Consider the following 11,288-nt stretch of genomic DNA (forward strand, 5'->3'; position numbering starts at 1 on the left):
TTTCAGTCAGATCCCTGACCGAGTGGATGTGGGGGTCAGTGGGGAGATCAAGCCGCTTTGCTGTGGAGTTGAACCCGCCCCACTCTCCGGTGAGGCAGGTACGGCCGTCCCGCACTCCGCTGTCTGTTTTCCGTCCGGCACTCTCCAAGTTATCTCGGTCTGATTTCCCACTCGCCTCTGTTTTTTCCTGTTCCCTGTGTCCCACGGTGATTCTCCGTGGGTTCACCTCACCCTTCCTGTGGAGGAGCAATCCTCCAGCGTTGTGGCAGGTGGAGATCCACGCCTTCCTCCCCGGGAGCACAAATCCAGGAGGTCACCTCCACTCCGCCATCTTGCTCCTCACCCCTGTAATATTAATTCTTTTAAAAAATGAGTAGATGAAAACTTTTCCTGATAATGAATTCCTGCAGGCCTTATGATCAATAACACACAATCTAGCACTTGACAGATGAGGTGTGACTATAACATATCAGAAAGATTTTAGCACACATGCTAAAGCTCAGACATCCAATGTATTTTGTTAAATGCAGTTGCAACTGGGAGTTATATTCCAACAAGGATGCCATTTCTCAAAGTATCTTTGAAATACTGCCAATCTCTTCAATTTATTTTAACATCTGATATTGATGGAGATGTATCACATTGTCACCAGTCTTGGCTCTGAATGGATTTCTGCTATTTGCAAAAAGTAGATCCATCTTAATATTTGCAGTCATCGAGTATTTGCCTTTCCCTCTTCCTTCCTTTTTCATATAATTATTAGGCGCCTAGCTATGCCAGTCACTCTCCTAGGTGCTGGTGAGATAAAGTCCCTATCCTCAATGTGTCCATAGTTTAATATGGGAGGAAATAAGTAAATAACTTATAATGTACCCAAATTTGCCCAGGTTTCACCAGTCCATAAGTACAAATATGGTCCTCATAAGAGAAATAACCCAGATTTTGCAGGCTTGCCCCACCTGCACATGTGGAAACAGCCGCCTTCTAGGGTCTTCACTTGGATTCCGCCACTGGACACGTTGCTTTCCCAGTCCAGCTCTCCCTGTTCATAGCTGCTGCTTTTAAGCCTCCAGGAGGCCAGGTGCCTGGTGCTTCTTATTTATCTGTTTATTTTAACTTTCAAAACTTTTATTTAATGGTGGAGGAAGACAATACTACCTTTTTATACTAGTTTAAAGCTTTTCACATTGTTTTCAAACAACTCTAGGAGATGTTTTAACAGGCGGATAATCTCTGTAGTAGGCAGTCTGACTGGCAGCCAGTGTTTCTAGAACAGCTCAGAGTAGAGAATTCTTATTGTTTTCCAAACCGATCTGCTCTAAAAAGGAAAAGCCTAGATTATCCCAGTAAGCAAATATACAGCTAAAAGACAGGAAGAAAATGGGGCCACAGAATTAGCCATTTCCTTCTCAAGATCAGCTAGTTGCCCTTTTGGAGGGGAGGGTGGGGAGAGAGGTTTAACAGAACACAAATACTCTGCTGTAGATAGTGCCTCCTGGTCTTCACATACCAGCAATAAGCTCCAAGAAGGTGGGAGCTTTGTCCGTTTTCTTCAGTGTTGTGTATTCATCAGGCCTAGAAAAGTGCTGGACACTTACTATTAATAGCTGCTCAATACACATGTGAATGTTCAATGAACGAATGTCAAAATACAGTTAGTCCTTCAATCCACATCTCACTGCCATCCAGCTATCCTCCATGAAGAAATGGGGAGAATGACCCTACCCTTGCTCACTGCAACATTGTTTTCTGGGTCCCAGTGCAGAGGTATCTGGGCCTCTTCTCCTCTAAGGTCCTTGATGATCGCAGCTTTTTTCAAATTCTGCTTCAGCTCCTTTCTATAAGAACAGTCCTGGTCCTTGAGTCATTGCTGGGAAACGTACATACTTGAACCCCAGCTATGGCCTAGGCTCAAACTTAATTTCCTGACTTAATTACAAATAAGTGATAAGAGCTCCACTAGATGCCCATACAATACGGGGACATGGAAAACAAGTAAAGAAACCAAAGACAGTAGTACATCAGAGGGAGAGGAACTGATGGTATAGAAAGATGACAGATACAACTCTGCCTGCTTCCTCTTACCATCACCCCCCCCATCTTGTCTTCCTAAACTGATTGGAACTTCTCCTAGTTTTATAATTTCATCTTTCCAAGTACACAATAGGTGCTAGTTAAATATTTGTTGACTGATTGACAAAGAGAACTAAGACCTTAGTGGAGTCCCATTGTTTTTCTCCCAATATTTGCTTTTCCATATTGATTGTTCTTTGGTCAAACTGGGCTATGAGCTCCTTGATAATGAGAACTTAATAAGCCCTCATTTGCTCAAATCAATCAATACTTATGGACTGCCCACAAGGTGCTAAGCATTGTTCTAGATGGAAAGCCACAAAGATTAATAAGGAGTAGGTTTAAAGAAGCAAGCAGGTTGGCCACGGTGACTCACGCCTGTAATCCTAGCACTCTGGGAGGCCGAGGCGGGAGGATCGTTTGAGCTCAGGAGTTCGAGATCAGCCTGAGCAAGAGTGAGACCCCATCTCTACTAAAAATAGAAAGAAATTATATGGACAACTAAAAATATATATAGAAAAAAATAGCCAGGCATGGTGGTGCATGCCTGTAGTCCCAGCTACTCGAGAGGCTGAGGCAGTAGGATCACTTGAGTCCAGGAGTTTGAGGTTGCTGTGAGCTAGGCTGATGCCACGGCACTCTAGCTCAGGCAACAGAGTCAGACTCTGTCTCAGAAAAAAAAAAAGCAGCAAGCAGTGTAGCAATAGAGATAAAGCATGTCAAATAACTATACTGTAAGGAAGAAAGAATTCCATGGTGTTCTAGAAGATCACATAACTTATTATGGGAACACAGAAGGAGCAAGAGAACTCTAGTTTGTGGGCTCTGAGAAGGTTCCACAGAGGAGCTCCACGAAAAATAAGTAGGATTTTAACTGGTGGAGAGGGGTGAGGGAAGTGTGTTTTTAGAGTTTGCACTGAAGGAAAGGGTCTCATTGAACAGTGCTGCTGGCAGTATTTTAAAAGAAAGATTAAAGTACCACACTGCATGTGAATCTGTCTGTCTAATTCTGTATGCAAAGCAGATGGCTGTTAAACGTTTGTTCCATCTCTGGTATTGTCTGCCTTATAAATGCTAAAGAGGAGTCGAAATGGAGAATTTTATCATAGTTAAAGAAATTTTTGCCTATAATTTGTTTATAACATATTCTTGACTAACGGGCAAGCTCCCTGCTCCCTGGGGCTATGCTCTAAGTGCACACACGAAGAATGATTAACCTTTTCCCTGTTGCTGCTAAGAGCCCTAAAAGCCGGGAAATCAATACATACAATAATTTATCACTGACAGATTAAAAATTTCTATTGATTTCTTCTGAACTGGGAATTTGCACCCCCCAAGGAGCTTTATTCTTTTAATAGACAACTAGGCAATCAGTTGTAATTTCAAGTTTTGAAATGCTTTGGCAAGAGTTTTTATGAAACACAGAGATGAAAAATAACGAGAGGCCCTGGATAGTTTCAAAGTCTTGCTGAGATGTACAAAAGGGAGTTTTGCTTGCCTGCCTGTGCCAATAGTGCACCTCTGTCCCCTGGAGCAGATGCTCTATCCCTTGCCATGAATCTAAGGACTGCTGTCAATTTTCAAGCTTCGGAAATCTGGTGGGCTCCTTGTCTTTCCTTGCTTTCTGAAAACCACTGTCAACTCAAAATACAGTCTTAGGCTGGACATCTTCAGGGAACAGCAGGCAGTGGTGTTTGGAATATCCACCTTCCAAGCAGGCTTCAAACTAATGCTTTTCAAACTTGAATGTTTGCATGAGTCCCTTGGGGAGCCCATCGAAATGCAGATTATGATTCTAGGACGGGGCCTGCGATTCTACATTTCCAACAGTCTCCAAGCTACAACTTGTGGCAGGACTTTAAACTTGTTCTTTTCCCTGATAGGATCCCTCTCCAAGGTAGAAAGGACAGGTGGTGTGACAAGGGCAGCGTGCTGGGCACTCAAAGTCCACTTGAAGCCCTGACTAAATGTCCCACAAACATCAGAAACAGAACTAAAGTGAGAGTCTGAGCTCTTCACTGGTAAAGCTTGTTCTTATTTGTGTGTATGTCCAAGGCAGTATGTGATGGGATAATAGAGGAAGAGAAAATAGATCATTCATTCCTCTATTTCTGTACATTTTAATCCCCTACTCCGTGCCAGGCATTTTATTATAGGTGCAGGAAATATAAATTATAATAAGAAAATTGATATAGAAAAGCCTATTTTGGAAAGGCAGACATTGAAAGCATTTCCCTCAATCTCTTTCTTTTTGTCAGGGAACTTTTCCTCCAAGACACCCTATATACAAGGAATCCAGCCGTTCAGCATTTCTTAGCAGAACAATATTATTTGTCATTGTTCTTTGTGTTCAAAGATACTTCTGGCAATGATGTTACTATTCCTGTGTGAGTCTGGCAGAAAGCCCTAAGATGTGACCTAATTTCCAAATAGCTTGTCCTTCTGGTGAGCTGTTATTAGTAAAACCTGCTGTAATTTATGACTCTACCCTATAGACTTTGGGAAAATTGTCAGAAGGGCAAAGATTTCCACCCGGAGTAGCCTGTGGGACTAGATCATCTTTTTGGAATAATAGCTTCTGCCTATAATTTGAAGAGATGATGTAGAAACCAATGTATTATTTTTTCTTTCTGAGAGAAGGGCTCTTAAAAGCCTGGAAGTGGAAGATCATTAGGTGATTTGTTGTTAGGTCAAGAGGGGCACATCTTGGTATATTTATAGTCATGCTGCCCAGGGGGAGAATGTTTATGTATGGTCCTGTCTTATCATCCCTTCTACCCTGAGTAGATCTTGAAAGTTAATTTATAACATTGCATTATGCTTAAAAGGGAAGGATGCTTCATAGAAAAGGCATTCACGAAGCTCTTGAGGGACCGTTGTGCGCCGATCAAATGACAGATGGTGTTCAGCTTTCACAATGTAGGAGTGCGAAAGAATGTGGGGTCACAGCGAAGCCATGGAAAATCATAGAGTGAAATATGGTACAAGTTGTTGTCAGCCTGGCATAAGAGGAGGAGGTACCAGGGGAAATGATACCAACCACCAAGAGAGGAAAGGAAACTGAAATGAAAAGGACCGTACTTCAGTTTCTAAAAGCAAGTAATGCCCCTGATTTTGCTGTGAGATGTTGGGTAGGTTACCAGTGTCTCTGGGCCTTGCCCCACTAGTACAGCGGAGGAGGGAGAGGTTCCGGATCATCTTGAAGCTGGCTCTCTGCTCTGTAACTCTGTAGCTCACTGTGTGCCTACTATGTGCTAAAACACCATGAAATAAACACTTTACCTTTTCCTTTCTTTGGGTCATCTCCATTTTACAGAAGAGGAAACTAAGATTTAGGAAGCTTACACAGCTAAGCCAAGCTTACACAGCTAAGAGGAGGCAGAGCTAGAATTTGAACCCATGCAATCTGACACCATAGGTAATGATTTTAAGCTTTACAACATACTGCCTTTATATTTCTAAGACTTTTATGGGTAAACAAGGAAGGAAAATTTTATTTGTTACTTTCTTAGAAAATCAATTTGCAGGGGGATCCCTTGAAAGATTTGTCAAGTCTTCTTTTAGGATTCTTGACAGAATGGAGTTTGATCCTAATAAACGAAGATGTTGCAACTGGTGTCATAATTTAATGTTCAAGAATTTAAGACATGAGATGAGCAGCACACACCTTCCTCTTACCTTACTTGGCTCACTTAGCTGCAGGTATGGACATCTTTACTTTTCAGGCTCTAGCCTGCCCAGCTGAGCCCACTCTGTCCAGGCCAGGCTGCTGAAGAATAACTGCACAAGTGTTGGCTAGTGGCAACCGGGATTCATGCTCCTGTCTCCTAAGCTTGAGATTCTGGGAGTCTGGGGAAGCGCCGGGTTGTAGACAGCAGCTTCCTCTTACCCTCTTCCAGCAGAGATTCCCACGCCCACACAATCAGATCCGGCATAGTTTCCTGGTTTGCACAGACATTCCTCCTGAGACTAGAGTTCTGTACTAAACACCATCCTGCCTGGATGGGGCTATGACACTTCCCTCTCCCTTGGAGGCAGTGTGGCAAAGGGCAATGGGGGGATGCCAACTTAACAATTTTTGCATATCTACATCCCGCCTGTATGTACTCTTATTTACTTATGTTTTTCTTTAAATGGACTCAATTTTAAAACTTAAATACCTTATTTATTTTTTTTTTTTTAAAGTACACTGCTAGAAGTTCTATAGTTTTCAGTTTTAGATTTAGGTCTATGATTCATTTTGAGTTAATTTTGTATACGGTGAAAGGTATGGATCAAAGAGCTTTGTTTTTGCATACCAATATCCAATTATTCCAGGACTACTTATTGAAAAGATGATCTTTTCCCCACTGAATTATCTTTGCACCTTTGTATGTCCTCTTGAAAGTTAGGTTGGATTCTTTGTTCCTCTTAATAGTTACCTGGGGAGCCAAAATATGAGCTACCACCCATCTGTCTTCACCACTACCCCTTTCGGAAGGAGCTCCTTCTGCTCATCTTTTAGCTTGGGATCTAAGTTTGCTAATATCTTTGGACATTGCAATTTAGTCGCTTATTGAGCTCTCTTTGGTCACTTCTGCTTAATTATAAAATCCCTCTTTCTCTTGAGGGTTTGCAAGTACCCTAGCAATCTCTCTGCCAACTCATCATGTTCTTTCCTTTCCTATCCTTTCCTGCCCTTGATAAAAAAGTGACAACTTACAAAATAAGTTTAAAATTTTATAAGTAGTGGGAAAAGGTTTGAATTTTGTAGAGGAGAAAATGGGCGGGTATTTATAAAGCAACACCATTAACTATCAACATGTGCCAATTGGGATTCACTATTTAAGGGCTCCTTTGGTCAATATGTAGTTCTCTCATAACATTCCTGCTTTTGGATGGGACCAAGCCATGTATATACTATTCCACATATATGTATACACAAAGGTACATATATAGACATAAACATACATACCTACACAGACACCTAGGAATATTTTCGTACTTATCACTTTCCTTCTAGTTAATTTACAGACACATTTTATAGTTATCCTATTGGGGAAAATTTCTAAATTATAGGCTCTTAGAGACACGAAGGAATCATCTAGGTTGGGTGGGCTGTCAACTCCAATGAATTGGAGGTGATGGCTTGGAGCACTGCACTTAAAAGAATTGCTAGGCTGAGTTTAGCTCAGCAGGAAAGAGAGCTGTTATTGATTAGTGACAGCCTGCCATGGCTGGGGATGGTGGCATGTACATGGTGTATGGCTAACTCTAATCTAAGACTAGGCCATTCTCTTTTCTAGTACCTTAATCTCTTCTACAGTACTTGTCACAGCTGGATTCTACCTGTTGCAGGAATACTTTCAGTAATTGTGAGCTTGCTATTTTTTAAGAATGTTCATTGCATTGTTGAATAGTTCTTCTACATGTTGGGTCCAAAATTTATCTCATAGTAACTTTTAATCATTTGTCCTAATTCTACCATTTAGAGCTGTACAGACCAAGTTTATACCCTATTCCACGTCACAGCTCTTCAAATATCAGTGTATAGCCATTCTGTAATCTTTTCTCCTAGACAAAACCACCATTTCTTCCAACTATTTCTCAGATATAGTGGTTGTGGTTTCTGGGTATTACATCATCCTGGATGTTATTTAATTTTTTCTTACTCTCTCTCAAGTGTGCTACCCAGGGAGGGGCAGAGAATTTCAGGTAGGATTTGGCCAACTAAAATTAATTGGGACTCTTTATTATTGGCTGTCATGTACTTACTATATTAATCAGCTTCAGTTTGTACCTGGAAACATGTTACTTGGTTATTTCACATTGAGTTTCCAATAAATGAAAAATTCTTTCTATATGAACTATTCAATTCAATTCTCATTTCTGAGTTTATATTTGAATTTTTATGTTTTAAATTTTATCTTAATTATGGTTGCCCTTTCTTGAATACCTATGCTGTATGTTCTATTTGTATTTTCTTTATCTGTGAAGTGGATATTCTATTTCCATTTTGCAGTTGTGAAAACTGAGTCTTGGAGATGCCCGATGTACTCACATAACTAATAAATTGCGAGTCCGGAATCAAACCCAGTTCCTTCTGGCTCTAAAGTCTATTCTCTTTTGGCTGCCAAATGCTCAATTTGATCATTTCTAATACCGAATCCATCACAGAAAAAAAAAAAAAGCGGGGGGGGGGGGTGGTGGTGGTGGATGGAGGGAGATTGGCCGTCCTTTTGTCAGATGGCTTTTGGCATTGTGATGAAGTAAAGCACTTCATTTTAAAAAAATAAGTAAAAAGTAAATAAAGTCTGGTGTGACCAGTTCCTGCTGAACTCTTACTGGTTTGCAGTAGTCATCTTTTTTAAGGGCTCACTAGTTGCTTACTTAGCTATCCCCTCTAGAACTTCGCTGGGGATTAATGGCAAATTTATCTGTTTATAATTTCCACATTTACGGGGACATTTGTTTATGTCCTTTGATCCTTGTCCTACTTCCCATAAGATCTCATGGGCTGCTTGCAGTGCTTCTAGCCTTATATCTCTGTATTTGTTCAATTCTGTGGGATGGAATTGGGGTGGGGGAAACGTTTGCCTTCTTTTAAAGTAGCTAAATGCTTTCACAATATATTCTCTTTTATTCTTTGGTTTCCTCCCAATAATTTTATTTCTTCCATTTCCAATTCATAGGTAAAAAGCAGAGCCTCCCTCTTAATGGAGGGATTAATGGAATAGATGCACTCAACAAAATTGCAGTAATTTCTGTTATGTGAATTCTAAAAAAAACTCTTTTATGGCCCCAACAACAATAAAAGACAGTGACTCCATTTCCCAAGAAGCCCACCTTGTTTTATAAGTCAGTGAAATACATTTGTGGACTATCTACTCTTTTTGATGATCTGTGTTGGGAAATCTCTCCATTAATAAAAATAATAGAGAGCCAAATATGAGTATTAATACGTATGGTTAATCTGATTGTGTCTCAACTAGATCTAGGAGCATATGTATTTGTAAAGTTTTTAAAAAAGTTTCTACCCAGTGCTTTGGGAGGTCGAAGCAGGAGGATCACTTGAGCCCAGGAGTTCCAGACCAGCCTGAGCAACACAGCAAGACTTCATCTCTACAAAAACTTCAAAAATTAGCTGGGCATAGTGGCCAGGCCTGTAGTCCCAGCTACTCAGGAGGCTGAGGCAGGAGGATCACTTGAGCCCAGGAGTTTGAGGTTACAGTGAGCTATGATCAAGCCACTGCACTCTAGCTGGGCAGCAGAGTGAAATTTTGTATCTTAAACACAAAAAAGAAAAAAGAAAAGAAAGAAAGAAAAGTTTCTAGCTCACGACACTGACAGATACAAAAATCACAGATTAGATTAAGAATGTGCATAGATTAAAATATATGCAACAGAAACACGTGTGAGAGAGGGGCATAGTTACCGCACATGTTTGAAGCAAGCACGTAAAAGCCAGCTAAAAGCCCACTCTCATTTGTTTTCATGCTTCCCAGTGCTGGAAGGAAAGCCTGTCTGTGAAAGACCAGTAATTGCACTTTGTGTGGAGGGACATTGAAAAACTTGATAAACTACCGAGAGCTCCCTTTATAAACTGGACTCAGCCTAGATTAGCAACAGCAGGCTTCACTTTCCTTGTGCTGCCGCCCCCGCCGCCCCCGTCTTTGTGGTCCTTAAAAGCAAGCCCTTGCAAAGCCCGGCTCCCTCCTGCCTTCTAACTCCCTATCAGGAAGCGCTTTAGGTCCTTCAAATCTCTTTAGGGGCTTTGCAATCCCAGACTCTGAGCAGAACGTGGTCGTGAATATTCATGAAGGGGCGTGGTCTCCCCCAGCGTGCAAGATTCCAGGCAGCTGGGACCAGCGGAAAGGGCGCGCCAGCTGCACGCAGGGAAAACAGTTCTCATTTTGTGTGCTTGGCCGACTACACGTCCAGCCTAGAGCCTGCTCGAGATGGCCACATTGTGCGTATGTGGGAGTGGCTTTACCAAGACGAATGGACTTTTCTGAGGTAGCGCCCAGGAGCTGTGATTCCAGCGGCCTCAGCTCTGCCTGCCACCCACCTGCCAGGGCAAGTGAAATTCCACTGAGAAAAATTCAGGCATGCCTTCTCCAGGAGTTTGTCCCCTTTTAAGAAACAAATACCCCTTGTGTCAATAATTGGAGGTTTTTTTATCCTCTGGTGGCACTTCCTCCTTTGCAATTCTCTACAATGGAGATTCTTTCTTTTCCCTTCTCAGGGATTACAACTGCTGCTCGCATTTCTTTTTTAAGATCATGAAGCCACGTTGTCTCTATCTCCTCTCCGTCCTTTATTTAGTAGTGCTGTATAGCACAGTGGCTAAAAGCCAGACATTGTGGATTCAGATTCCAGCTTGATCATTTATAAGCGCTATGGATGTAGCTAGTTGACTTCTTTTGCCTTAGTTTCTTTATCTGCATAATAGAGATAATATTAATAACACCACTTACCTCTTGAGTTTGGTGTGAGAATGAAAGTTATACGCAGGCAAGTGTCTCAACAGGGATATCTTCTGAAAAACGCCTCGTTAGGTGATTTTGTCGCTGTACAAACATCATAGCATGTACTTACACAAATCTGGGTGGTCTAGACTATTGTTCCTAGGCTGCAAATCCCTATAGCATGTTACTGTACTGAATACTGTAGGCACTTGTAACACAATGGTAAGCATTTGTGTAGCTAAACATAGAAAAGATACAGTAAAAATATGGTATCATAATCTTATGGGACCACCTAGTACATGTGGTTTATCATTGACCCAAATATCGTTATGCATCATGTGACTGTATATAAAATGCTTGCACAGTGCTTGGCGTGTTGTAATCGCGGACAAACCTGGTGGAAGATGGCTGAATATGAAAAAGAGTGGAAGTCAGCTGGGGCACATACTACTGGAGGTGGAGCCCCATCAGAAGCTAAGGGGCCAAGAAAATGCATCCACCAAAATCAAGAAGAAAATCAAGCTGAACCCAGAGAGAATATGGAGGTGAGCCTTCCATGGGAGCTGGGATGCAGCTGGCAGCAGAGTGCCAGTGGGGAAGTGCAGGAGCCAGGCCATTGGAGAAAGAATCACGAAGTGTCCAGAGGTAATGAACACAGGACTGCAACCAACTTTTTAGTTTGTTTTTAGGTCTGAGTCCTAGATCCTGGTCTGCACTGACCATTAAAGCAACAAGAACTTCAGGTTGGTCCTGGGAGCAGGAGCTGGC

Source organism: Lemur catta, chromosome 4 (genome assembly GCF_020740605.2).
Source record: "Lemur catta isolate mLemCat1 chromosome 4, mLemCat1.pri, whole genome shotgun sequence".
Taxonomy (NCBI): Eukaryota; Metazoa; Chordata; class Mammalia; order Primates; family Lemuridae; genus Lemur; species Lemur catta.